Genomic DNA, 27,721 nt, shown 5'->3' on the forward strand with positions numbered 1-27,721 from the left:
GTCAGTGGCAACATCAGTTGAGCTGGTTTTGAGTTTTTAAGATGAGTTTGTGTCTGGACTTACTCATACACTACCAAAAAAAGGAAAACCCAGCCCCAGCCCTGAAGTGGATCTTTTAACCTATTAGTTGTTAGTGGTTGTTCATCCAAATGACTGATCTGACTCGCTGGAAATTTTGTGGTGCTTTACCCTTGATGTTCTGAGATTGCAGTGCTCAGGTTTGTGTGGGTGAGTGGACAGTCCTGTGTTAACTCTGCAAACTCAGACTCGTAAGCAGCCTCTAGACTGAGGTCGATGAACTCTTTCTGTTCCCTTTTGTTCTGTCTTTAGCTTCTTGAGTTTTTGGCTCTGCAAAAATGCAGACTGGTCTAAAAACTATGTAGATTACATAATGCAGGGCTGGGGTTTATTTCAACTGAGTGGTGGCTGATCTCGGTTTTAGCAGGTTTGAAGTGCTCTCCTGCCCACCAAATCTTAGAGCAGGTGTTTGCTTCAACAGTGACATTCACTGATCCCTTGTTGTTACATTAATTTGAGGAAAGACAATATTTTTCTGGAGGACTGAAGGATGCTGAGAGCTCACTGTTTATTTGTTCCCGTCAAATGAGCGTGGATTGAATACAAATGTTCATGGATGGTGTCAGGATGGAGAGGACGAGGGGTGTTTTCAGTTAATGTCTGCCAAGAATTAGGGAAAATTAACACAAAATTCTTGTGGTTTGGGAGAATACTCACTGGTGGAGTTGTCTGCTCCACAGATGAGGGCTAAGCAGGGTACTTGGGATACAACTGGTTTGAAATGAGGGTTCATGCACAAATTTCAGGGAGATATTTCAATTTCCTTGGGATACCGTAACTTGTATTTCAGTTGCTGAGCATTTCTCAAGGGAACGACCCGTGAAATCAATGGTAAAGATTTGTTGATACTGAGGCCTGAAAAAAACCTCTGTACTGGTTTAAGTGTGAGGCAGGACTGCTCAGCAGTCAGGGAATGATCAGGTTGGTGTTTCTCAGAGGGTTTGTTTCCTTCAAGTTGTCTGTTTTCACCTTCTGTAAGGTCCTGAGGTTATTTCAGGAGTGATGTTTCTAGTGTTGTCTATTTTAGACAGCTGAAGCAGGATTTCAGGTTCTGCTGAGGTGTTGGCAGTGGTACAACATGTGTCTGGTTTACGGTAACTCCCTTTCATGTTCGTAATGCAAATACCATCTCTGCAGATCTCCAGAGCTCTGGTTCCCCTGGAATCCAGGGCTTCACCCAGCTTGCACTGTGAAAGGTGGTATCCCATCTAATCCCACTGGATTAAGATTAATCTCTTCTGGATATCTGATTTTTGAAGTGAGGTGAGATTTATCCAGAGTCTCTTAGTTGCTGGAATAATTCCAAACAGCAAGTAGTAAGATCTTATATTGTTTTTATCATCATTGTTGTAAACAGAGAACTTAGGCTTCCTTCATAGTTGTTATTTCTTGGTGTTCTGACATAAAAAGCTGAGCAGTCTAAAGATAATTGTGCAAAGGAGACTTGGTGCTCGATATGGAGGGGTTTTTGAGTTGGTAGAAGAGGATGAGCGTCCTAAAGACTTCAGTGTAACTCACTTGAAAAAAAGCTTGATTTGGTATATAAGCAGTTTTTTAGAATGATGCTGCTTCTCTTCCCTGAAGCTCTTCCAACTGAAACACACACTGCCATATGCTGCTGTAATACCAGCACACGAACTGGATTAAAATATAAATGAGCAGAACTGCAGTTTTAGGCTTTAATTCTGCAGAGGGATCCATTTTGGATCCCCTTTTCATTCTACAAAAGACCTGAAGTTTGTTTTCCCCCATGCTTGTGTAAAACATTTTGGAGGCTTTGGGTCTAAAATGAGGATGAAGGGCTTGAGAGGGAGAGAGAAAAAACTCCAATTTTTTTGTCCTAATACAGGGGCAGTAACAAGTGACTTGGTGCCAGTGTTTCTCCTGTAGCAAATAGTCACAAGGCAAATTTTGTAAGCAACTCAGGAACCTTGGATAATGCATTGGACATCCAGCCCTCTGGTAACTTCCAGAACTACAGCCATAGTTTCACAGTGGCCTTTATTTCTGCTCTTTACTTACAATAACTTTTAAGGCATGAATATTTAAGTGTTACGTAGGATTTGGACTTCTCAATGTGTGTGTTAATCTTTTTTAATCTGCTTGTGTATTTTATGAGAATTTGTGGACTGTATAAACACGTTCTTTAATTGAGAACAGATAGTTTGGATGCCTCATTTTTATATTTTATGTAGATATTTGCTAAGGAAAAATGCGAAGTCTCCCAGCTACTCTTCTGAAAGTTGTTTTGAGCTAGAGTCATAATGAATAATAATGAGCAATAAATTAACAGAGCTGTTTGTTGCTGTCATTGATGGGGAAGTGCTCCTGCTGATTTTATTCCATGTGCTGATTCCATAGTGGTTGGTGCCTTGATCTCAGGAGAAAACTGATGTGTTTCATTAAAGCCATAGATATTCATTTTAATAACAACATCAAATACTTGCAATCTTGAAAAGGCTGGAAAACTGTGATGCAAAGTAGTACTTTTTCTTTTTTCTTTGTTTTTTTGGGGCTTTTCTTTTCTTCTTTTTCTTTCCTTGGATAGAGGAGACCTGACAGGAATTCGTGGAAGCCATTAACAACATTCCTGACCAAGTATTCAGGCACAAATAGGCCACTAGTATTTCAATAATTGATAATTAATGAGACTTTTATTTATAACACTTTGAGTTCTTTTTTTGCGTGCCTTCTGGTTTTTTTTTTTTGGAAGGGGGAGGAATGTCAGACAAATTTCTGGCATTTCTGTGCTACCTTGGAGACTAGAAAATGTTTCATTATTGGCATCTGAGATTCTTATGTAACTTGGTATTTCTGGGAACAAGAATTTTAAGAAAAATGCTGAGCAGTTGAAATCTTCTCATAAAATTAATAGATTTAGAACCACTGTGCTAAATACTTCTGTGATAATTTCCCCAGAAATTCTAGGATTCCAAGCTCCTGAAATGCTTTTATTTTGCTAGGATTGCATCCACAAGGAGTTAAAACTCGAGTACCGTGGAGTAAATGACACACTGGCAATTATTACATAAAAACAATGTCTTTGATTTAGAAGAATATTAAAATGGAATGAAATGGAAGTGTGAGAAGAAGGTGAGGAGTTGTTGCCTCGTGGCATCAGGAGCAGAACTGGTACTATTTAGGACATGGGTTTTATGCTGTTTTACACAGGCCCCAGCACACGCCTGTGTGAAGGAGTTTGCCCTGATTTCTTACTGCTGTCAAGAGATTTTTTTATTTGTTTTCTCAAAGTTCTAATGGGACAAGCCAGGGAAGGACTTTCCCTGCTTTTCTCCTGTGAAGCAGCGTGCCTTATTTTACCCACTCTGTTCAAGGCTCTTACTATATTCAATAGAGAGAGCTTGATTAAATTTTTTTTTTTCAGTATAAAGGGAAAATGGTGGCCTGCTACTCTTGCCTGCTGTGAGAATTTCCTGATTCTTAAGTAGATTAGAAATTACCATATTCTGTTACCTTCTTCAGGGCACAGAGAGTCTGACACAGGAATCCACAGATTCGGGATGACTCAGAATTAAAAATGAGTCAGTTATGCCTTATTCGGTCTAATTTTATTTTTTTTTTTAAATACAGAATTAGAAAAAAGTTCAGAGCTTATTTACTTTACTTTTTGTGTCTTCCTTGGAGTATTTCTTCTGATGTTCTTCATTTCTCAGGGCACGTTTGTGGTCAGTTCATTCCCTTTGTTCCCGCTCCCTCTTGGAATGCTCGGAGCAAGGTGTCAGTGATGGGCTCTGTGCAGGCTGGCACAGCCACCCATGGAGGTCTAACATGTGCTTTTTAAAAGCCTTATCTTTTCCTGGATTACTGAACTGGCTGTGCTGTCCACTTTGGTTCCTCCACCTACTATCTAAACTTCAGTCAAAAATTCAGGTTCAGGAGCTGCAGAAGGGATGGCAATAAAAAGTGTTTGGATGATAGAAGGGCTGAAAAGAGGGACTTGTGTCATGAAAGCAGCAAACATGTCTTTGGTCACTTCTGTTAATTGCTTTTTTGGCTAAACTAGTGTCCTTTTACATAAATTCTCATCATATTCTAATAATACACAATCTGAGTAACTATTTATGTCTACCCTAAATTAAGGTCTTAGATTCTCTTTCTTTTCTCTATCTTCTGTGTTACTTCCTGAAGTAACGAGGTGCAAAAAAAATCAGGTAATTTCCATGCTTGTAGTTTTTCAGGTAAGTTTACCAAGGGGAAAAACCATCTTTAAAATGTTTCTTTTGAGGCAGAAGAACACAGTTGATCTTGAGGGACCACACAGCAGTAAGCATTACATAGCAGTAACAATAAAATTAAACATGAAAATTAACTTCAGTGCAGTTTTCAGTTTCCATAGCTAACATTTAGTAAAGGGCAAGCAGTGTTAGGAAAAGGGGGAATGGCTTTAAGCTGAAAGATCAGATTTAGATAAGATATTAGGAAGAAATTCTTTATTCTGAGGGTGGTGAGGCCCTGGCACAGGTTGCCCAGAAAAGCTGTGGCTGCCCCATCCTTGGAAGTGTTCAAGGTCAGGTTGGACAGGGCTTGGAGCAACGTGGTCTAGTGGAAGGTGTCCCTGCCCATGGCAGGGGGTGGGAACTGGATGATCTTTAAGGTCCCTTCCATCCCAAACCCTTCTGTGATTCTGTGGAATTTTTAGATTTGTGTGTATACCAGGCCTGTAACCTTGGCTGGCTTTCTGTAGAAGATAAGAATTTTTCCACAGAAGTGCATCTTGGAGGGCTGTTAGAAGCTCTTCGGTCCTAAAACACCAGGTAATGGTAAATATTTATCAGCTCTGTTGCTAAAAAGTGACAAGTTATTTCAAATTGGAGCTTGTTTGGCTCCCAGCTGTAATATCTTGCTGTGCCTTTCTCTCCAGGGATTGCAGGGTTGTTTGTTATTTGTCATATTCACAAAGTACCTATGAAAACAAGGTCACGGACTCATCTCCTTAATAAAGGACGTGTTTGGCCTGGCGTCGCGGAGTCTGTGTCCCAGCCAGACCCACTCTTTTCTGAGCTCTTCCTCTGAACCCTTGCCAGTACTTTGGCTTCTTCTCAGTGTGGGTATCAGAACTGGACATGAAGTTCTAGCCTAGAATTCAGCTTGATTTGTTGCACGGACGCTGAAGGGTGATGTCATTCAGCCAAGCCCTTAATATGGTTTTGCCCTGCACTGGCCGTTCGTACCAGGATGATTCAGTACAATTCCTTCTGAGCCCTTCTGTGGGTAGAAAGTGTCCAAGTCACGGAGGAGTAGCCTGAATTCCTTCAAAAATGAGTGATTTCTGATTTGTTTAGGCTTAAAATCAGTTGTCTTTGACCCTCAGCTCACTATGGAGTGTTACTGTTTCCTCTTCAGTTATCTACAAACTCAACTCTAAAGTGTTTTTGTAATTATTATGTAGATTGTTTATAAAATTACCAGGGCCCAATCCCATGTCTGTTGTTCCTTCATGTCACCCATGCTCTAATAGGAAAGCCTGCCATCCTCTTACTTTGCATAAGAAAGGTGTTACCAGCTCTGGAAAAGATGAGGGGACTTGGGTATCCCAGGTGAATATTCTTACGGACAGAATGAGTCATTTTTGTGTGGACTTTTAACATGTGGGTGAGTGAATCATCAGGTGTTGAACAGATTAATCTTTTTTAATAGGACACTCACAAGGTAATGTTTTCTCGCTGAGACAACTTGTACCTGCCTAAAGACAATATTACGGAGGCAGAAGGACGATGACGTTGTGTGCCTTGGAGCGTGTTAACTTGGGAGATGATCCATGAAACAGCCCAGTGTTGCTTTTCATAGTCCTTGGGATGCGTGGGGACTAATGACCTTTAAAGTATTGTGAAGAGTAGAAGAATTTTGGGGAAAAGTAATAAAAAGTTGACAGATAGTTGCATAAGAAATTAAGCGAGAGTTTGACTTCCTGACGTGCTTGTGTTATAAAGCAGTTGTCGGTAGGTTGTGTTGGTCTTTTTTCCCCAGTAAGTGATAGGACAGGAGGAAGTGGACTGGAGGGGGAATTTAGTTTGGATATTAGGGAAAATTTATTTGCCAAACGGTTGTCAAGCACTGGCACAGCTGCCCAGGGCAGTGGTGGAGTCACCATCCCTGGAGGGATTTAAAAGATGCGTAGATGTGGCACTTGTGGACATGGGTTAGTGGTGGCCTTGGCAATGCTGGACTCTCTGATCTTGGTGGTCTTTTCCAATCTGAATAATGCAGTGTGAGTTTGCACACCTTGTGATGATGATCCAACATGTATCAAGAGCATTGGAACCAATAAATCCATGACTGCTTGTGTTTTCTGATGAAGTGCTGAGCCCAGTGCCCATTTAGGTAGTAAAACCAGACTAAATTTCATAGATTTTCTCAATGTTGGTTGTTTTTTTTTTCAGTCCACAGCCAAGTTCCAGCATCCAGAATTGTGCTTAGTGTTGGGTTTGACCGAGATCTTAAAATGACAGAGCAAAACCATCTTGCTGTTATGACTGATTTAGGATAGGAAATGAAGTACAGAATTTGGGCATGGATGGGTAGGGTTTGAGGGCTTCAATGAAAACTCACCACAAGTTTACGTGAAAAACTGGTGATTCTTTCCTAGAACTTGAGTTAAGGTTTAATTTTGTACCAATGCTGTGAGCTCAGGCAATGTTCTTTATAGGTTTCATTATAAAGCACTTCTCAGTAGGTGTCTTTTAGAGGGTTTTGAAGGGATAAAAATTATTATAGAAATTCTTGTCTGGACCAAAAAAACCCCAATTTCCTGAGCAGCACAACTTTTTATCTAAGTCAGGGCTGCAGGCTGGAAATACATATTTTGGTCACCAAAGTAAATTTGAAGGGAGATGAATTCATTCATTGCAAATGAAGGTGCAGATGCTTTTAGAATCTGACCAAATAGCTGTAAGTAAAAGCATCTTCTTCGTCCTTACAGACTTCTGAATATGGATTTCATATAGAGTGGAAGGGTTGAACACCAGAAGTGCAATAATAATAAAAAAAACCAAAACAACACAACACCACCCCCACTCTTCACACCCCCCTCTTCCCAGCTGTCGAGCTCAGTGAATTTCACACCATGGTTGCAAGGCCAGAATGATTATGAATTAGGGTTAGCACAAAATCTAGCTATTTGAAAATTTTTACAGCATTTTACTGTAATGGAGAGGCTGGAATTTCTCCGAAAAACAAATCTGAAAAAATGCATGAGGGCAGGGAGGTCACACTTCGAAAACCCAATTCATTGTGACAGAAAATGGTATTTTTAAGCTTGTCTTTCAGACAGACCAAATTGTGCCTTGTCCCCCTGCACTTTGCCATTTGAATTCTCATCTGCTCTGCACTCCTTCGTGCTAAGTCTGCATCCCTGGGTGGAGTACATTAAAAATCTTTCATGTAATCCATGTTTTTTGACTACTGGTTGATTTTTGACCTTCATTCTGAGTGTCCTTGGGCAAGACCCCAGGCTGTCATGACCAGATTCACAGGAGGTGCAGGATATGGTGAGCTTTTTTAAAATATTGCACTATGAAGAGGCTCTCTGAGGGAGTATCTTTATTGTGGTGAAAGTAATACACCAAATTTTAACTGTGATTGCAGCTTCAACATAGCTCACTCTAGTTAGCCCAAGGCTATAACATACTGCTTTTTAGGATTGTAGCATAGCCATTAATGGGAATTTGTTTAGAAGGGGTGTGTATGCCTGAAGGAAGAAGTCCATAAAAAATTAAAGCCTCCTGCTTACGATGTGCTTGGTATGTACTGTTATCTTTGAGCTAACTAAACTGGGTGCTACAGGTGAGAGCAGCACAGCAGTTCTCTAAATAAGTCACTTCAGCCTTGAAAGCTATATTTGATAAGCTTTTGTTGGCCCCAGTAGTGTGCAGCTGGTTCCTACAAATGAGTTTTCATCTGTGTGCTCAGTGATTTACAGCTCTTTGAGTATGGAGCAGTGTCTCTGCTTTAGGGATGGCAGAAGATATGTGGCTTTCAAATATCCTGACAGAAAGTAGAGTTTAATGAAAAGGTTTACAGTAATTGGTGATAAAGATAACAGTCCAGTTCCAGGTCCTCAATGCGTGACCCCTCGCTCTGGCCAGTGTCGCCTTTCCTTATATTGGCAACTTTCTTTTCATATAAAAAGAGGGCAGATTTCGATTAGATATCAGGAAGAAATCCTTCCCTGTGAGGGTGCTGAGGCCCTGGCACAGGTTGCCCAGAGGAGCTGTGGCTGCCCCGTCCCTGGAAGTGTCCAAGGCCAGGTTGGATGGGACTTGGAGCAACGTGGTCTAGTGGAAGGAGTCCTTGCCCATGGCAGGGGGTTGGAATAAGATGATTCTTAAGGTCCCTTCCAACCCAAACTGTTCTATGACTCTGTGATTCTCTAATATGTAATAATACACTTTTTAAAGACCATTTCTATTCATGGCAATATTAAGAGGTATTGTGTCAAAGAACAAATTCTTTTATTGCTGCAAAAGAAGTATTTATAGAAATAAGCTCCATGCCGGTCTCAGCTCCCTGCTTGCTGCCCTGTTTTAAAGGAGGTGTGAGAGCTGTGAATGCATCCTTCAGGGTTTCAGGAAAGCATTGATACTTCAGTTGGCTGTGCCAGAACACCTCAGTGTATGTTAAGATTTAGTAACATCCCCTGCAGACAAGTCAGAGTTCCCCAAGAAATGCCAAGTGGAAACCAAAACCAGTGTAAAGGCAGAAAAAAAAAGCATGATTACCATCACAGATCTAACAACCTATCTTAATTTCCCCAAGAAAACTGTAGTGGGTTGGTGGCTTTTCTTCTTCCCACTCCTTTTGGCACAGCATGTTCTCCTGGGACCGTGGACAGGAAAACTGTTGTGTTCCACACAGGACTCTATTATCCTGCTCTAATTATGCTCAGTGTGGCAGCTACTACTCTTAAGAACATGCTACACTCATGGTGTAAAAAATTACAAGAATTTAGCTTTTAATTTATTTGCCCTCCCATTTGGAGAGAACACTTAATGTGATTTCATACAATAAAACCAACTATGTGAGCGTTCACAGAGGTGATTTTCTAAATTTAAGATTTCCTTTGAATTTGTTCTTATCACAGATAGATTGGATTACTATGGGCTGTGTCAGCGTGAGTCACTTGTAAGTGCCTGTTAATCCAATAAACCTGAGCGGTTTCTTATGGAAATACTATTTTCTGATTTCTATTTATATGATGGTCCTGGCCTTGTTGAATCCACACTGACTTCACTGGAAATATCTCTTTGGAAAAAACTGGTATAATTTCATATGTTAATGGAAATTGCAGCGAAGCAGTAAAATGAAAAAATAGCCTCAAGTAATTAATAAATGGTTTAGAAGTTCTTTGTGTCAACTTTATTAGGTATTTTGTAACAATACTGCCTGAAACTAAAAATAATCATCCTCAGAGGGAGTTGTTTTATGGTGGTGGGTTTTTTTCAGTTATTAATATTGTTTTACTCTCCATATCAGGTTTTCATACCATACTGCAAGTTGTTTTCCTTCTGTTGTTGCCACTGCCCTGCTCAGTGATGGTGGTTGCATCACCCTGGGCTTTAATTTCCCACCCATAACATACTCAACTACTGAAAACTAAACAGTTAAGAGAAGAAAAGTAGCTGGTTTAAAATCTTAGTTTAAGCCTTCTTCTGTTTTACTTGTGCAGCAACTGGTATTCGGTGGCAGCAGAAGGCAGAAGCTTTGCCTTTGGAATATTTGCCTGAAATAAGAAGAAAAAAATTAGGACAAGAAATGTTTTTCTTAGCCTGAGATCCAGTGTGCTTGTGCACCAGAGAAGGTCTAAACACTCCCAAAAGCTGGCTGGTAAAACTGGTCCTTTTTCGAGCTAGAAAGTGCGGAATATAAAGATTTATGTTATACATTGGGAATTTCTAGTGCTGAGGTGGGGGAAAAAATGCATTTGCTGGAAATAGTTTGACAGAATTCAGCGTTTGTAACACGTGCAACAGTGCTGCTACTGTAAGGCACCACAATTTTCATAATCTTAAATTTACATGCACGTACCAAGTTTCCAAATATCTTCCTCCTCTCTGTCTCCGCTGTTGAATTTTCTCATGCGTGGTATGAGGGATGGGATGCTGAAAATCCCTGGATTTTTGACGTGTTAAGACAGACTTCTGTAGATGTTGACTGCCTACATGATGACACATGGAATGTTTATTGAGCCTGTGCAGTAAATGCTGCTGAGGGAACTGGATCCGTAGTGGAGGGGATGAGAAATTATAAATCCTGATCCCTGGCGTTTTGCAGAGGCAGCTCAAGACTGTGAGGTTGAGATTTCAGATCTCTTAGTGATAGTAGTTTATTGGTAGCTACTTCAGATCTTAATTAATTGAGATTTCAGCTAATTTTACCAGCTAAGCAGATGTCCTGGTCTAGTGGAAGGTGTCCCTGCCCGTGGCAGGGGGTTGGAACTGGTTGATATGTAAGGTCCCTTTCAACCCAAACTATTTTATGATTCTCTGATCTCTCCAGAAGATACTTAAAGGAGTACAGAGGCTACATAGAGACCTGAGGGTTAACAATGTCTAGAGTAAAAGCACAAGAGAAAAGGGAAAACAAAGGTGTGCATCATGTTGGTATATTAAATTTAAGTAATTTGAAAAGTAGAAACAAGGATACAATTTAAAACTAATGTAAAAGCATATTAGAATCATAGGATGATTTGGGTTGGAAGGGAGCTTAAAAATTATCGTATTTTATTCTTATTCATGGGCAGGGACACCTTCCACTAGACCAGGTTGCTCCAAGCCCTTTCCAACCTTGCCTTGAACACTTCCAAGGATGGGGCATCCACAGCTTCTCTGGGAAACAATTAGATAGGGATTATGTAAATCTGAAGTAAAAAGACATGGATAACCAACATTAGTAGGGGACATGAAAAGACCTTGTAAATACATTGGAAGTTGGAGGGAGTCAAGAGAAAATGCAGGTCTCCTCTTTAGCAGAGTGATGATAATAAATAAGAGATACCACACTGAATAAACTGCTGGGCGTAATTGTCTAAAGGAACCAAAATCCCTTTGGACTCGCTGTGGGAATAATTTTGGTAATTAACAGGTCTCATTTGAAAGCAGTGTATTGTGATTTTTCCCATCTGAGACCAGTGCAGACTCTGGCATTTTACTGGAAAGCAGGATGTTTAGGCAGGCTGACTGAGAGGGTCAGAGGCAAAATTTCTTCAGACATCGATACTTCAAAAAGCAAGAATTTAAAAGCATTTATATAAGTTTATTTGTTGCTGTGGCTTGGACAGTTTAGGTAAGGCCAAATCGCTGTATCTGATCCAAATGGGCTGTGTAGGAAAAAGAGCAGTGTATGGAGAGTTACTGAGTGTAAAGTTGTGGTCTGAAACCTACTTAGAGCTCTTTTCTTTCGAGTCAGGAGTTGCTAAGACTTCTGATCCCAGGGCTTTTCTGGGGGAATATGAGACAATAAAAATTCTGCTCTTAAGAGGAGGGTTTTTTTTTTAATTTCTTTGTGGTCAGCAATGTGGTGCACATTACCAAGAAGTTCTGTTCCCTTCCAAACACAGACAGTAACCATAAAACCAGAAATAGGGATTTTTTTTTTGTGGTCTGTGACACAAAATACTCCCACAGAGGTATTCAGTGGCAAGAGAGGACTCTGACCCCAGGTATGTGAATAAGGCTGAGTTTACCCAGTAGGTTTTCTGGTTTGTGTGGAATCATAGGATGGTTTGAGTTGGAAAAGATTTCTAAGATCACCAAGTCCAACCATCAGCTTGAAAGCACCACCACGTTCGCCCCCAAACCATGTCCTCAAGTGCCATATCCACGTGTTTTTTGGACACTTCCAGGAATGGTGACTCCACCACTTCCCTGGGCAGCCTGTTGATGCTTGACCACTCTTTCCATGAAGAAGTTTTACCTGATATCCAGTCTAAACCTTCCTTGGCACTACTTGAGGCCATTTCCTGTTGTCCTGTTGTCCTCTTGCCTTGTTCATCCTTCAGCAAGAGTATCTGTCCTGTTTGTTATCCTGGGAACGTCTGTATGGAGTCCTTCCTGGACCTGAAAAAGGGGATCCAGCCATACCATGTGTGTTGGTTTTCATGGCACATTCAGTGTCTGTGTCCTGCTACACGTGGATAAACTTTCCTGCAGGCAGGGTTGGCATTAACCTGTTCAACTCCAAGTACAATCAGGCAAGCAGGAAACTCAGGCTGAACAGAAAATGTTTGGGGAAGCATTAAACATTTCGCTGATGGAGTATTTGGGAATATATATTGAGGGTAGAGCTTGGTCCTTAATTTAAGTTTTCTGGGTGAGGTCAGTGCAAGGACAAAGCTCGTGGTAGGTCAGGTGGAGAGAGGAAACCTTGCAGCAAATGTTTTTATGTACAGAGCTCCAGGCTGTACATGCTGGGGCTGTTCAGCACCTACGAGGGAGGGCTGAGCCTGCTCTGCGGTCTGAGATTTCTCGCTCTGCTCCCAGGAAAAACATGCTGAGGGTACCTTTTACCAGCATGACGTATTCTAAAATTAAAGGTTCAGTTAATAAGTCATTTTAACAACAACAGCAACAACAAAATTACAGTCTGTTCCTTGGGCTTTGTGCAGAACTAAGTGCTGCATACTCAAATGGAATTATATATTTTCTTCTGGGAGCGAGAGATCCAATTTCTGTGCCATTTTACGAGATAGGTTTGGTACTGGCTGTTTATCAAACATTAAGGGCACTGCAGAGAGGGAAGGGGGTGGAAGAAAAAAAAAACCAAAAAGTAGTAGCAGAAGATGCTTTAGTAGTTAAGTACTTCTTTTGTAGGAGAATTGTTTCCAGGACAACAAGGTTGATGGAGTTATAAAGTGAGTGTGTGTTTCCTTTCCTCTTCTACTTGTTACTAATCAGTGAGGTAGGAAAACCTCTCTCTGTACCCGAGTTGTTACATCAGTTATTTTTAGTCTGTCCTGGCTTGTCTGCGTGGCTCTTTTCAGCTATTTAGGAGATACCTGGTATGCAAGAAATCGTATTTGCTTTGTTGTTTGTTAAGATCACACGTTATTTTAAAAACTCAAGGTCTGGACCTTGAACAGCTCTGTTTGGTAATTTTTTTGGTGTGTTTGTTTTTCAGAGAAATAGAACAGCTTTGTGCTTTAAGTTTCAAGCTCATTTCGCTAGTGGGATGCGAGTTTCTTTCACTGTTTGCACAGAATTTTTTCTCTGTTGATATAATACATATTTTTTTGTATATACTAATGATATACTGTCATGCAAATGAATTTGGAATAAATTAGAGTATTAATTTTCTCCTAGAGTATATTCAGCTGTAGGACTCCATTGTGAGATCTATTTTCAACTGGAGTTTGGAATTTGGAATAAGAAGGCACTGAATTAAATGTAGTTGCCAATTTTAAAGGGGCACAGCTCGCATAAAATCACACCCATCTCCAAAATATGTTGATCTATTTAAAATCTGGAGGAGGATGATGAAATCTGTACTTGTGTGGTTTTCCCTTGTATATTTGATTGTACTCTGAGCTTAATTTTTTTCTGGATTGTTTTTTTCCTGCACAACATTTTGAGAAAGAAACGTCTTTTTTTTTTTTTTTTTTTAAAACCACAAATATTGGCTGTGCATTTTACAGGCAAAAAAATAACAAAAATAGTGGCCAGGTCATTAGTGAAAAACACACTTTGTAAAACACTATTGTTGTGCTAAATTAAATAGCTTAATGGTGCCCCTTATAAAGGAGTTCGATGATTTCATACCCCCTAATGACACATGTATTTATTTCATATTGAGATTTTAGGACTCAAGATTAAGAAAACACTTCTCATGCGTAGTTATCTGATGAATTAATGAGATAATTGTCTTCCTTCTGAAGGCATCGGGGTTCTGCTGATGCTGGAGGTTGGATGCCACGTGCCAAGATCTGTGTGATCACTTAGTGAACAATTAAGTTTTATTCTTTGGATTTGTTTTTTCGTCCAGTTCTATGATCCTTTATTGATTTGGGGGAAAGCAGTATGACGTGGCATTAAAACTACCACACTCAGGTGACTGATTACTGCACCATCTCCATATCCCAGGGCTTTCTAACTTCTTGGGAAGGGGAGTGAAGCAGTTTGACAAATCCATGTTGGCATTTACTTGTTGCTTTGTTATTCCTTCCTGGCTGCAAAGCAGAGCCAGAATTCTTTCTGCTCGGTGTCCTCCTCTTTCCATCTCTCTCTCTTTTTTTTTTAATAGTCTCTCTTTTTTTTTTTCTTGAAAATTACCATTTTCAGCAGAAGAAGAACAGCCCTAACCTTGAGTGATGAGATGTCTCTATGCTTCATTTTCCAGTACGTCCCCAGTTACTTAGTTTTTCCATTATCTGGAGCATACCAGTGCTTCATGGAGGTTTAAGTACTTCTTCCAGGTCGCTACTTGGCCTAGTAAGGGAATGAGGAATTTTTTTGCTGCTTCTGCTGGAAGTTTACTAATTATGTGGTTAAATAGAGAATGTAGCATCAGAGCATTCTTTTTCAGGACAATACCCTCATAACTCTACTTAGGAGATTTTTGTGTGTGGTTTTTTTGGTTGCTTGCCTTTATTTTTTTTTGTTTCAATTCCCAGTAAGGTATGGATATACCTACTCTATTTCTACAGGTAATCCAAAGTACAAAGCAGGACATAATGGCCAACCCCTTCAATATTCAGCTCCCACTGAAGTGCTTTACGGTGCCTGAAACTTTGGGCAACCAGATACGACCCCAAACCAAGGGCAAGTCATCACCTTTCTGAATTAGGTGCTGAAGGCCAACAAGAAGCAGTCACAGATCTAGCAAGACTACAAAGATATCTTTGAGCAATTAGATATTTTCTTTTTATATGTTTACTCATTTTCTCTGTGGCTACGAGAATTTTCTTTGGTCAACTCTGCAGTAGGCTTTGGAATTTATTTCTAGTTCTTCAGTGTTATGCTCTAATCACCAGGCAGTCTCCACGGTTCATCTTGATAGAGCTGTGCCGTGTAGCAGAAATACTCTGGCAATCAAAATCAGAGAAACAGAAAAGGAAGGAGGGAAATATTTTCCAGCGTTGACTGAAAGCAAACAGTAAGCTTCAAGCACTAATTAACAATGTAATGAGAAACTTCAGTTCAAGTAAATACTTTTTCTTTTTTTTAACAGAATTTGTCTTCTTTCTTGTGTTGCAGAAAAAGGAACGGTGGCTGAGTTGTACAAGTGAACCAGGACAATCCAAAACGTAAGTCAAAGAAGGATGCTCATCTTCCTCTTTTGTAAGACTGTAGGTCAGTTGTTCTGCAAGACATCCATTTAATTGAAAAGGCAATTAGTTTTCCTCATTTTCCAGACTGTGAGTGCAGTTTGTAGAACTGCCTGAGTTCCCTGGTTTGGAGCCACGTGGCTCGGGGTGAAGTTGCATGAGGTGGATCACTTTTCTCCTCTTGTCATCACTGTGTCAAGGCATAAAGGAGTTCAGGGTTGGGTTGTGTGCTTGCAAAATTACTGCTGTTGTAGCTGCTGTGGTCCAAGGATGTGGAGAGGAGAGGTTTGGAGGCAGGAAGGGCTGGAAAGGGATTTTGGGCTCCAAAACTTTGTATCAGCTGGTGTAAGAAAACCTTAAACCTTCCTTTCAGGCTGCTGTATTTTGACTGAGTATTTTGGAATACATTAAAAACATTTACTTGAGTATTGTGAGTCTTCATGGTTTGATGGGGTTTTGAGAAACCTGGTCTAGTGGAAGGTGTCCCTGCCCATGGAACTATAGATGCTCTTTAAGGTCCATTCCAACCCAGACCATTCTGTAGTTCTCTGGTTTAGCACAAGAATTTTTTCCATTTTGGTCAAGAAAGCAGCATGTTTTTCCGTGGTGTTTTGCATAGCAAGCCTCATAGATCATCTCTCTGATTTATTTATAGTAGACAATGGCAAATTTTAAAGAGAGATGCTTTTAACTGTCTTGAACAGAGCGTGTTCTGTGCGACAACAACATCTACATTGCAATTGTAATAACAAAACCCAAGATGATTCTGAATTTGGTTTCACACCAGCTAACAAGTGGACTCATTAAAAGGTGGTGTGAGGTTTTCTATGTATTGTTGACTCAACTCTAAAACATCTATAACTCTGCAAAATGTCTCAGCTTGTTTACTAAGCGATAAGTATATTTTTAACGCATAGGTTTTGAAATTATTGGTGACTCCAGTTTGTCAAACAGCCTTTGTGGGGTGTTTTAGTTATTTCTTTATTACTTATATATGAACGCCATTTTAATTTATACCTGTGTTTCTTTGTCTGAAAAGTTTTAAGTAATTCTGCAGACTTGGTTTTTATAGACACTCAGTGTTAAAAAAAAACAGGGTAGTAGAACATGTGTCAGGCATCTGCAATTCCTTCAGCATCATGTTTTCCACACTGATTTAATAGCTATTGAGTCTCCTCAAATGTCCTTGTTTCCAAGACCTGTTTTATGGTAATAAATCATCTTGGCTGTAAAATTCTTGAAATGATTCAGTAGGGCGACCGTTTCCTTAGCACATTCCCTGAGAGATCATAGATAGAAATGGAAAAGTCTTTAACCTGGTCAACTTTTTCCCTGCAATACGTGTGGTCAGTGCTGGAAGCGATAACGAAGTCACCAGCATTTGTTCTGGTGAACTGCTGTTGTCCAGTTTTATTTCCCGGTAATTTACAGTGATTTTTCTGTTAGAGATCCTAAATTACTTGGAGAAATGCCAAGCCAGGTAAAGAATAAAAGCTGTGGGATGCGACTTTCCACTTAAAAAAAGGTCTGTCTCAAAATTCACATTAAAAATACCGATGAAATTACCAAAGGCATCCATAATATCCTTATCCATTTGCACATGAGGGTGGGGATGGTGCAGTCCTTGGGGCAGAGTGTGATCTAATGAATTCTCAGGCATGTGAGGATGGTTAAGTTGTGATACCTGATCCATCACTTTCTGGAGGGTGGTCAGGCATTACATAACCTGTGGGGCTTTCTGGCACCTGGAAAAGGCTGTTTAAATTGGGCATTAGTTACTGGGAGCAGGTAAGAAAGGAATTCAGCCAAGTGTCCTTAAGGAGTTCTACGTATTAGGTCTCCAAGGCAATCCGTTATGTTGTTCAACTGGAATGCCACGTGTGCAAAAAAAAGGGAGTTGGGTTTTTGACCAAAACTCTCTGCACAGCTGGAATTCCAGGTTAAAAAACCAGGCTAGAGAGGGATTCAGGGAAAGATGACATACCATCATCTTAAAGTTTGTATCTTCGTGAATTACTGCTGTTTTCCTTGTGTGGTGTTTTCCAAGTCAAACATCAGATATGGTTGCCCAGAGAGGTTGTGGACTCCCCATCCCTGGAAGTGTCAAGGCCAGGTTGGATGGGGCTTGGAGCAACTTGGTCTAGTGGAAGGTGTCCCTTCCCATGGCAGGGGGTTGGAACTGGATGGTCTTGAAGGTCCTTCCAACCCAGACCATTCTGTCATAATGGAATCGTCCTTTAGGTTGTTTCACTCTCAGGGAAGCAGTAAATTCTGGGATTAGTTCTTCCATGGCATTTCCTTAAAATAATCAGGCTTTGTGTTCTGGGATTCTTGATTCTCTTTCCTACCTCAGGACAGTAAATAAAGCTTTGCATCTAGCCCAAGATTTGTAGCAGATTAATGTATTAAATTAGATTAAATCTCTTGCATTTGTTTTGGAAAAGGAAACCTTGTATTCTTACAGGCCTCGCCTGCCAAACAGAGAGATTTCCGTTTAAACTGTGCATTTTAATCAGATGCTTCTACTCCAAGGCATAAAACCTAGGTTTTTCAGTGGTATACTTTAAATAAATGATCTGAAATAGCTTTTGTTGTAGTCATGATAGTAGTCTCTGCTCAAAAGGTGGGCTCCAAGATTCCAGCTGCCCTGCAGGATCTTGGCAAGAGTATGTTGTGTCATGTCAGTGTATCCATCCCAGTTCATGTCTTACAGAAAAAAGAGGTAATACCAGGCACACAGACATGTTTAGGGTTGGTAGAAATATTTCCTGTCACAGTCCTGTTTAAATGGTTGGTTGTGTGAAGATGGAGGGTGATCTTAAGAAGGGACCAGATCATTAGAAGCTTTCTACTGGCTGAGTAAGAGCTCTGCCAACTCATGTTCCTTCCACAGAGTAGCTCTGTCAGTTGTGTTTGTCCCATGTATCTGTGAAATGAGGGTACCATGGCTGCTTCAACTCTCAGACACAATACTAGTATTTTGACTCTTTAGCAGTATGTAACCTCAAGAGACAGCCCACTCCTTGCCCATCTGTGAGCAAATAGGTGACTTTGGAGCATATTGCCCTTCACTCTGAATGACACAGAGAGTTTGAAGAGAAAAGGACAGGCAGCAAGGGTAAATTTTCCTCTTCAGGTATCCCTTTGACCTTCTGAGAAGGTCCACAGGCATGGATGGCATAAAAGGACACAAACCCCAAAGAGGTCAGTGTTGTTGGAAGTGTGGGGAGTAGCCATTCCCACAGGCAGTGGATATTCAAAAGGAAACTCTCCATTTGACAGTGCTGTCTTCTGGATGACTTAGAAACATAAAAAACACAACTTGGTTTTAAAAGAGGGCTTTTAATTTATGTCAGATGTGAAAGTACCTGTAAGTTTGATGTGTGCTTTGCAGAAAGTGAGGAGCGTGCCAAGATTAGTTTTTAGATTTCCATTTTGTGAGTTGCCTCTGTGGCTTGACATAGAAAACTCTGGCACCACCATTAACACTGAGAAATTTTGGTGTGTCTTTTGTAGGAGCCATCCTTGTGCCACACAAGTAGGAGGTGTGTGCTGAAGTGGTCTGTGTTACTGACTGCATTTCATGGGGCTGAAAAATGGTCTGTCAGTGTTTGGGATAATTGTTTCATCTCTGCCTGCAGTGAAGTGTATCTAGAGCTGAACAGATAATACATAAAATACATTGTACATTATGTTAATTCAGCAAATGGAAACATCATAAATATATATATTTAGCAGCATCTTAGCACTTTTAATTTTCATACGGTTTCCAAGCAGTCTTTTCTCTCGTCGTAAGATAAAAAATCAGTGCTAGTTCAAACCTGTATTCAGTGTGCCTATAGGAAAAAGAATTTGCCTTTAGATAAAAATTTAGGACTTTTTTTTTTTCCCTACTTTCTTGGTTCTGAAATACTAAATCCTTTTATATTGTATGTGTCCAGAAGAGGAGATAATGGGTGAGGTACCACATCAAGAACAAAAAAATCTGTGGAGCTCAGAATTAACACTTAAAGCTACGTGGAAAATCTTTTTAGAGTGCAAAATAGGATTTAAGTTTTTTAAAATGAAAGGATGGTAGGACACAGAGATGGAGCCTGGAGATCTGTGTGCTGTTTGTGCTTCTCATCTGTTGCATAAGCTTGGACAAGCTGCTTTGCATTTTCCTGCTTCGCTTCTCCTGTCAGAGATCTGTGTGTTTTGCTTGCTGTTGGGAAAGCACTTCAAAATCTTCAATTAGTATTATTGTGGGCTTCTCTAAGCTTACTTCAAATCCATTTCCTCCTCACTCTTGCCTTCCTAAAGACAAGAACAAATAGATTTTTTTTTTTTCAAATGGCATTGATTGACTGCTGTTCTGCAGCTGCTTAAGGTAGGATTTAACTGGTGCTTTCTGTTGTCTGAGCATCCACTGAGCAGCTCCTAATCAAGAGTCCTCTTGGGTACATCGTGTCTCTAGTTCTGCCAGGGACGTGGTCTGCCAGGAGGTACTTCCTTCTTCCTTTTAATCAGCAGCCCAGAGTTTCCAAACCTCCTGGAGTAACAGACCTTTGTAGGCGGGTTTACATTCCCATTGGCTGATCTTCACATAAATCGTCTGGATCTTGGAGCATCGTGGACGGGTGGCTGACCCAGGTGACACTGGAAACACAGTTTGTATCACCAAAAATCACTGTCAAGCTATTGATGTACTGTGCAGGGTCCTCAGGTGTGTGGCACAGCATTCCTGAACACCTCATCACGCCCTGGCCCCCGGAGGTGCGGGGCTGTTGGACCAAACTGGGTCACAGCAAGTGTGAACCTCAGTGCAGGGAGTTCTTGTCTGAGGTGCTGCTGCTCCTGCAAATGCAAGAAGTGAATTCAAGCAGGAATTTACACTGTGTGGGTGCAGTGGTTAACCAGGAAAATGCATCGATCCTGCGCAGCCAAGTCCTCCAGAAATAGTTTAGTTTATAGAGTTAAATCACCGCACTAAGAAGAAACCACTCTCCAGTGAAACATCCATGCCCAGAAGCAGCTGCCGCACTGCTGGGCAGCTTTGCATTCTTCATTAATGTTACCAGTGTTCTGGCAAGGATCCCATGCAGGGAGCCGAGGAAGTGGATGGTATAAAAGCAGAACTCTTTGGGCTTTTTGTTCTACCTCGATCCGTCAGCCCTTCCTGCGACTGTGCTGTGACAGAGCATCTGCATTCCACGTCTGGGGACACACGGAGAGTGAACTCCTGAAGGACGTTTGCTGATCCCTGTGCTTTGGTTCAGGGGTGTGAAAAGCCCTGCAGGCTGTACACAAGCGAACTGTAATTTATTTTAATTAAATACAATAGCTGCACACACGCTGCAGAAGGGATAAGACAGGGATTCCCCACCTCTGATTTATCGTCTTGCTGCTTGGATTTCTTTGCTATTGTCTTCCCACTCAAAGATTTATGTGGAGATGTCTCATCCTCTCCCTCCTGTGCTGTTAGCATTGGCATCTGTCTTTTGAAATACAGCAAATTTTCTGAGATTTTTCAGTTGTTGAGAAGCCTTTCCTGCTGTATGATAGCAGAGGCATCCCTGCCCTTCCTGACGCACACACCCCTATGCAACGTTTATTTTAAATAGAGAGCTACAGGAAGCAAAATCCTGATCCCTTGGGAGCCTTCTCATAGCTGATTTTCGTTTTTTGAATGAGGGAGCTGGGAGTACCCACCCTGGGGCTGGCAGGCAGCCTGGCAGGAAGCCGGACAGACTGGCCTGCTGGCCAATCTTGTTGCCTTTTATAGAGCTTTTTTTGGTGAAATCAGCACATTTCCATGCAATCAGTGCTTTGCAGTGTAAAATTGTTCTGTGTTTGGAAGGTTTTTGAGCGGCTCTGGTTTTAGATTGCAGCTTGTGACTTTGGGAAATGGTTGACTAATTTTAATAATTACTAGAGATGATTTTGTGAGAAGAGATATTGGGTTTCTATGGAAGAAAATCCTCTTGGAAGGATGTTCTTCATCCAGTGTGAGGGATTGCCTGATGCATGTCACTGTTCAGGGAGGTGAGTTGGCTGGCAGGGGCCTTACATTCCCCATCCACAAGTCTTACACAGCAGGAACTGTTTCTGATAAAATTGCTGCCCAGTGTTTTCCCTTTTCTTAGAATGGCTTACTTGGGGAAAATCCAAATCAGGTAGGACCTGGATCTCCCACCTCTTTTGGCAGGGCAAAGTGATAGTAGTCAGTGGGGAAGTACAGCCTGGGAGAAGGGATGGATACCTTTAGGTCTGGAGGACAGTGTGTAGCTGCATTCCATCTACACAGCCTGGAGCTCAGTCAGGACTCCTCCTCCCTTGGGCCATGGAAGTGTTGGGAGGAAGCTGAACCTGCATTCCCGAGGTACTGCACTGCTGCTGAACCAGGCTGGCATTTCCTGGACTTCTTGAGCATCTGATGTAAAACCCCTCAAATCCACAGGCACAGCAGAACCACCCGTCTGGCACTTCAGACAGATCAGGCTGATCCTGAATGTGTTTTCTCTCTTAATTCCCTTTCAGTAAATGAATCTGCCTCCTTGGAAGGTTCTTTGCATTAGGAAGCATTGTGAGGCTGTGAGTTTACAATGAATCACCAATTAGCAGTTCTGTGGAAATAATTTCAAGTGAAATCAGACTTCGTTTCTCAAGTAGTTGATGCTTTCAGAGGGAACCTGAATGTGACCTGGATTGTCCAAAGCAGCTCCTGTTGTAGTGGCCTCTGAGTATGTCCTTAGAACAAATCTGATGTTTACACAAACATTACGAATCGCCTGTGTAATTTTACATGAGCCGCTCTTAAGTGGAATGCACTAGGCAAAGATACATTTGAAAATGCAAAAGACCTTTTATTTGTATGTTTGGGGTTTTTCTGTTGGCTCTTGGAGCTCCAGTATTTGCACAATCGCTGTGTGAAAGCTGAGTGCATAAATCCCATTGGAGGGGAACCCACATGATAACCAAGAGCACCAGTAAAAAAATAAATAAGGAAACTCTCCCATTGTGTAATTAGTCTGAATAGATTTGCCGGTTCTTGTGTGCATGGATTGTAACTTCACAAGATCCCATCCAGATATACAAGAGATAAGTAGTTCCTAAGAATAAAACTTGTGTAGTAGGGAAGTTTGGCCTTTGTATCCAGAGGCTAAACTGGTTGAACAAACATCAAATATTGACCTGCAAACTGGTTTTTTCCATACCCAAGAGGCGTGAGTCAGATTTTGCTGAATGAGTCAAATCTGTCCTCAGATTCATTTGAAGACACTCTGGTGGATGTATAGCACAGGGTGGACAGAGGTGATGGGGAAGCAGCTCAGATGTGCCTCTGTGCCTCAAAGGGCAGGGAATCCTCCTGCAGCGTGGAGGGGGGGACACAGATTCCCTATGAGAGTCATCCAGGGCCTGAGAGATGGTTAATGTGTGCATGCTGCTCCTTGGAGAGGCTGCTCAGCTGTGGTCCTGAGCCTGACAGGAGGGTGACATGAGGGTGAAGGTTGTCCCTGGGCTTTAAACAAACAAAGACCTACTCACCTCATCCCTTGAGATGCATGTTGGGCTTCCAGACACAAGCCCTCTAATACCTTCCTGGAAATAAATCCCTTTCCCTTTGCTCTGCATTCCTTCCCTTTATCTCCACCTGGTCAGCATTCCTGTGCATAAAGCTGTCCTCCCAGGTCAAGTGTCTGGAGCTGCCACCCTTCACCAGGATGTGACTCCTGCATGGTTTGCTGGTTGTGTCATGCGGGAACACTCCCTTTCCTCGGGAGGAATTACATGACCATTGAACTTCGAGGCACAGGCACCTTCCAGGTCTCAGTTTCTTCTCCTCTGTTCCCATGTTTAACCCTCCCTCTCAGAAATCTCTCGTTGGAATGTGACTTTTGGACCAGGAAATGAATTTGATGGCTCCATTCTCAAGCATCAGTCTTTGACTGGCCGCAGTCAACATCCTAATACTGTGCTCAGAAGAGTGACTAATCCCTCCTGTCTTCAATGAACTAGTAGACAGGCATGTGTTTATATTCCCTATTCCTGTGTGTAATCAACCTAGAAAGAATTTTTTAGATTTGCCTTTTTTTCCTGCAGTTTTTTGGTGGAGACCCAGAGGAAATGAGTGATGGAATTCAAATGCAGCAGTTGAAAGATTTTTGCCATTACTTATTTGTGGTACAAAGATGGGTTGGCAGCATCAGATACATGATATGCACAATCGCTTGTAGGTCTCTGGCTGATTTTAATTCTTCCCATAATTCAAACCAGCCCTGAGTTGTCTTCACTCTCCATGAAGAACGTCATGTTTTTAGAAATTTATTGGGTTTAGATCATTCAGATCTTCATTATCTTTTCTAAATGATTTTGATTTATAAGATGATGATTGTAGAAGAGTGGAATTCAGGAGATCAGCAAGCAATCCTGTCACTTTTTTTTTTTTTTTCCCTCTATTTTAATTCTGGCAAAGTTTTGTGAAACATACAGTGTTTGAAAGGTGTTTTTACTTTGTACTCTTCTTACTCCTTTTCTGTCTAGTTCCTCGCTTGAATTCCATCTCAGTGAGTGTGTGACTCCATTACCCTCCTTCATTTCCAGTCTGCCAGTAACCTCTGAGTTAATTAGCAAGAAGCCGAGAGCAACAGGTTTGAGATTTGTCGTGCTAAGGTTTCTTTTTGGGAAACTCTGTGTTCCAGTTGGGGAAAGTAGCTTTTGCCTAAGGGAATTTAGAAGTCTGCTTTGCTGTCATGCTGACCTGCAAAGCTGTTTCTCTCTCTGATGTTCATGTAAATTTTTATTCCTAAGGAATTTAACAAGATTCCACCATCGGCAGTTGCCTCTCTCTGACAGCTGCTCAAGAACATAGTTTAAAGTAAGCCTGTAATTTTTGGCACCTGTAGCTGAGTAAGATAAATCCAATCCTGATCCACACCAGTAATCTAGTTGCTGTTGTATGGATGCAGATTCTCCCAGAAGGTGTTTTGTGTACATGAATGCTGTATCCTATTCACTGCAGATGGTTAAGGGTGCTGGAGTGACTCCAGGGAAGACAGGTTTATAATTCAGCACTTTTGTTCAGGATTTCTCAAACAGAACCACTTCCTGGACAGTATGATAAACAGTTACTTAAAAAAAAAAAAAGAAGAAATATTTTTATCTTGTTTTAAATCTTTCTTGGGGTTGCTGCCACACATGCTGGAAACAGATCTGACTGTTTTGAAGTACAGGAAAATACCTGTGGATCTGGAGTTTGAAGACTATTCAGAAACACTTTATGAAGTGCCAGTTGTATTTTTAACCACATATTATTGCTCAACTCTTTACATGAAGTGTGGCTCATGATCTCTTCTGACCGTTCAGGTAGCCCAAAAAATCTGTGATAATTGACTTTTTAGCGTTTCACTACTTTTTTTATCCGGTGCCAGTGTCTTCATTGAATCTGTGTGTCATTTTTAAGCATAGCAATAAATTACATTCTGCTGAAACACTGGATAGTATCAGAAAGCCCGTGTATAAAATTCACTCAGTTGATTCATATTTTGTTGCTGCGGTGTCTGAAATAGAGATGAGGTTTCTGACTCTGAAGAAAGTGAATTACCATTATGGTTGTGTTGTCTGCAAACATGATATGTGTGTTTTACCAAGTGCTTGTCAAAAGGGAGTAGAGTCCTTCAGTATTTAAAAGAGGGCATCGCATTAAAAGTGAGCTCATACCGCAAAGTCTTTTTTCTCTGTCCTCTCTTCCATTTTTAGGTCAGATGATTCAGGTTTTCCTCAGTGCTTTTAACCTTTTGCCATCTGATTGAGCTGCTCAGGAGACAGCAGAGCTGTGAGGCCATCACTGAAAAAAGTGCCTCTGCTGGGAGAGCTCTATTTCACTGTCTTACAATGTTTGCTTTTGGTTTCTTATCCCTTTGTTACTCCCCATTTTTCCTTAACAGTCAGGTGGCATCCTGGTAAACATTCCTTTTTAGTTTCCCTTTCACCTCTAACACTCTTCTTCTACTATAAAAGTCCTTATGTGAGATAGGGAAAAAAAAGGTCTGTAGCTCATGTAATATACCAGCTTTTCATGGAAATGTAGATTTTATTGCTGGCAACAGAGCAAAAAACAGACAGTTACTGTTTTTCACTGTCATTTGAACAAAAATTTCCGTACCTTGCTGGTTGTTACATCATAAAATCATAGAATCCTCCTGTTTTGTTCCCCAAATAATAAAGTGAGTGGCTGTTCTAACTTCCTTTATGAAACACAAGAGAGAATTTTTGATGCACTTGTAGACTATTTTGCCTTTTAATACTTTGAAATACTTCTTGTAAGCCTACAAGAGTGTGTAGCTCAGCAGTGAGTAGCTGGGTTGTTTGGAGGCAGAGTGGTAGAGGTGGCAGAAACATATTTAAAAATACCTTACAAATAGTTCATGTGGTTCTTGTCCAGTACAGAAATTCTTCATTGATCAGACCTGAATTGAAAAGCAGAGGCTAAATTTTGATTTTTAAAATGGCTTTACGTCTTTACGGAGACTAAATATTTTATTGTGCTTTGAACAACATAAATCTGTCAAAGGCAGCAGAGTTAGAGCAGACCCACATCGCTGTAAGTGAAAGCTGAGTTTGGTCCTTCTCGTTCTGTGTTTTTTAGTCATGTGATAATCTTTCCATAAATCATGTACTTGAAGGGTTTTCTTACTTCCTGCTTTTACCAATCAGATCGTGTAAAATGCAGATGAACCCAGCTTCTGGTTTATTAAGCATAAGCAGAACAGCCCCTCCAAATCCCCTTCGGTCACACCAGCCCTGTTTTCCCCCCATTTGAAAACAAGACAGCGAGAATGACAAACTTTGACTAATAAAGTGGAGTTTTTTCGGTCTCCTCCCTTTCTTATTCTGACTTGTACTTCGCTTTCGTTATAAAGTGAACGTAGAAATTACCCTGTGGGAGTGGTGAAACTGCAGCAGAGAAACAAAAACTATTTGGATTCATCTGAAAGCTGTTCATTCGCTTGCTCCTCTTTTTATTAACGGCTCGAAGCGTGCAGCTTGTCTGGTTCTGACTGCGTGTCTGTCAGCAAGAGCAGAGGTAATCCTGTGTGTGTCTCTTTCCTTTTAGTAGGGCTTTTAATTTTACCAGGAAAATTATTTATATGTTTATGATAATCTGTTATTTTAACTATTTTAATTACGTGCTGCCTGATGAACATGTTTTATTGATCTCAGCAAGCTCCTTTTCCAGTAACTTTTGTTTTTTGAGTAGAGGAATTGGGTTTTTAGATTCAGATCCACGTTATACAGGTGAAATTCCCAACTCTCTCCACTGGAGGTTGCAAAGCAGCTTCTAGCAGACATCAGCAGCCAAAATTTAGTCTGTAATGTTGGTTTTTGTTTTTTTTCTTAATCGTCCACATATACCGGCATGAACATCTCTGTGTGCTCTTGGTCTTGCCAGCACTTTTTGTGTCGGGGAAAGTACATTACTGTAAACTGATGAGCAAGTTCTTGTTGCTGTTTGCTCTGGCAGGGTAAGATATTTTTAGTAAGTCATTTCAGAAGCGTTAAGAACTTCCTGATACTTTTTTTTTTTGGTTAATTCGCTGCAAACCGAAAACGCGGGATTGGCAGCGTTTTAATTCCGAGAGGATCGTCCTCACAGGGCACGGGAAGTGTTTTCCTGGTCCCTGGCTGGGAGTGCAGGTTGTTGGAGTTATGAGACCAGTGGTGTGTTAACGACCAAAGAAAAGTTTGGTTTGGCTGGTGGCTGAAGCAGCGCTGGCAAAAACGCCTCCGAAGTATCGCCGGGTAATTTCGTGCTCCTCAACGCCTGTGCAAGGTTTTTTGCATGGGGGGAAGGAAGGAAGGACGAACGGAAATACTTTAGATTTTGCTACTATTACCTCAGGTAGCCACTTCTGGAACTCTTCCAGAAATCTTACTGGGTGTATTTCTGTTTTCTTTAAGTGAAACATTTCCCAGAGCGTTAATCCTAGAAAGTCTTGGGCTTTCCTGCTCGTGTAGCACCAACAAATGGGCTTTGAGTGTGTCTGCAAAGGGAAGCAGTGGCTGCATGGAAAGGGGCAAGGTGACAAGTTTAAAGAGGCACCAAGAAAGAAGGACCCTCTGTTCATGTGCTGTGGTTTTAAAAAATATTGCTAAGTACTTAATAATATATGTCAGTGTGGCTTACGATGTTTGCATTAATTTAGTGGTTCAAATACAGGTCTGTTTGCCTCTGAAAATGCAGGTTTTCTGAAGTGCTCAATGACATCTGTGTTTGTCAGTCCTGAGGACTGTGAAGAAAGGCAGTCAGCTGTTTTGAGCCGGGAAAATGTACATCAGAACCCTTAAGTTAAAAGGTTAAAATTAGAGTTCTCTGCCTGTGATTTT

At 41.0% G+C, this 27,721-nt stretch overlaps 1 long non-coding RNA gene across 2 annotated transcripts in view; it reads left to right on the plus strand.

Annotated features, from left to right (window-relative positions):
* The window catches only part of LOC113976853, a 118,084-nt gene that overhangs the window by 45,556 nt on the left and 44,807 nt on the right, over positions 1-27,721 (plus strand). For both annotated transcript variants that reach the window (XR_003537178.1, XR_003537177.1), the window contains exon 3: positions 15,285-15,334. This is a non-coding gene — a long non-coding RNA (uncharacterized LOC113976853). The remainder of the gene's footprint in view (positions 1-15,284; positions 15,335-27,721) is intronic.

Source organism: Neopelma chrysocephalum, unplaced genomic scaffold (assembly GCF_003984885.1).
Source record: "Neopelma chrysocephalum unplaced genomic scaffold, ASM398488v2 Primary Assembly neopelma1_187, whole genome shotgun sequence".
Lineage (NCBI taxonomy): Eukaryota > Metazoa > Chordata > Aves > Passeriformes > Pipridae > Neopelma > Neopelma chrysocephalum.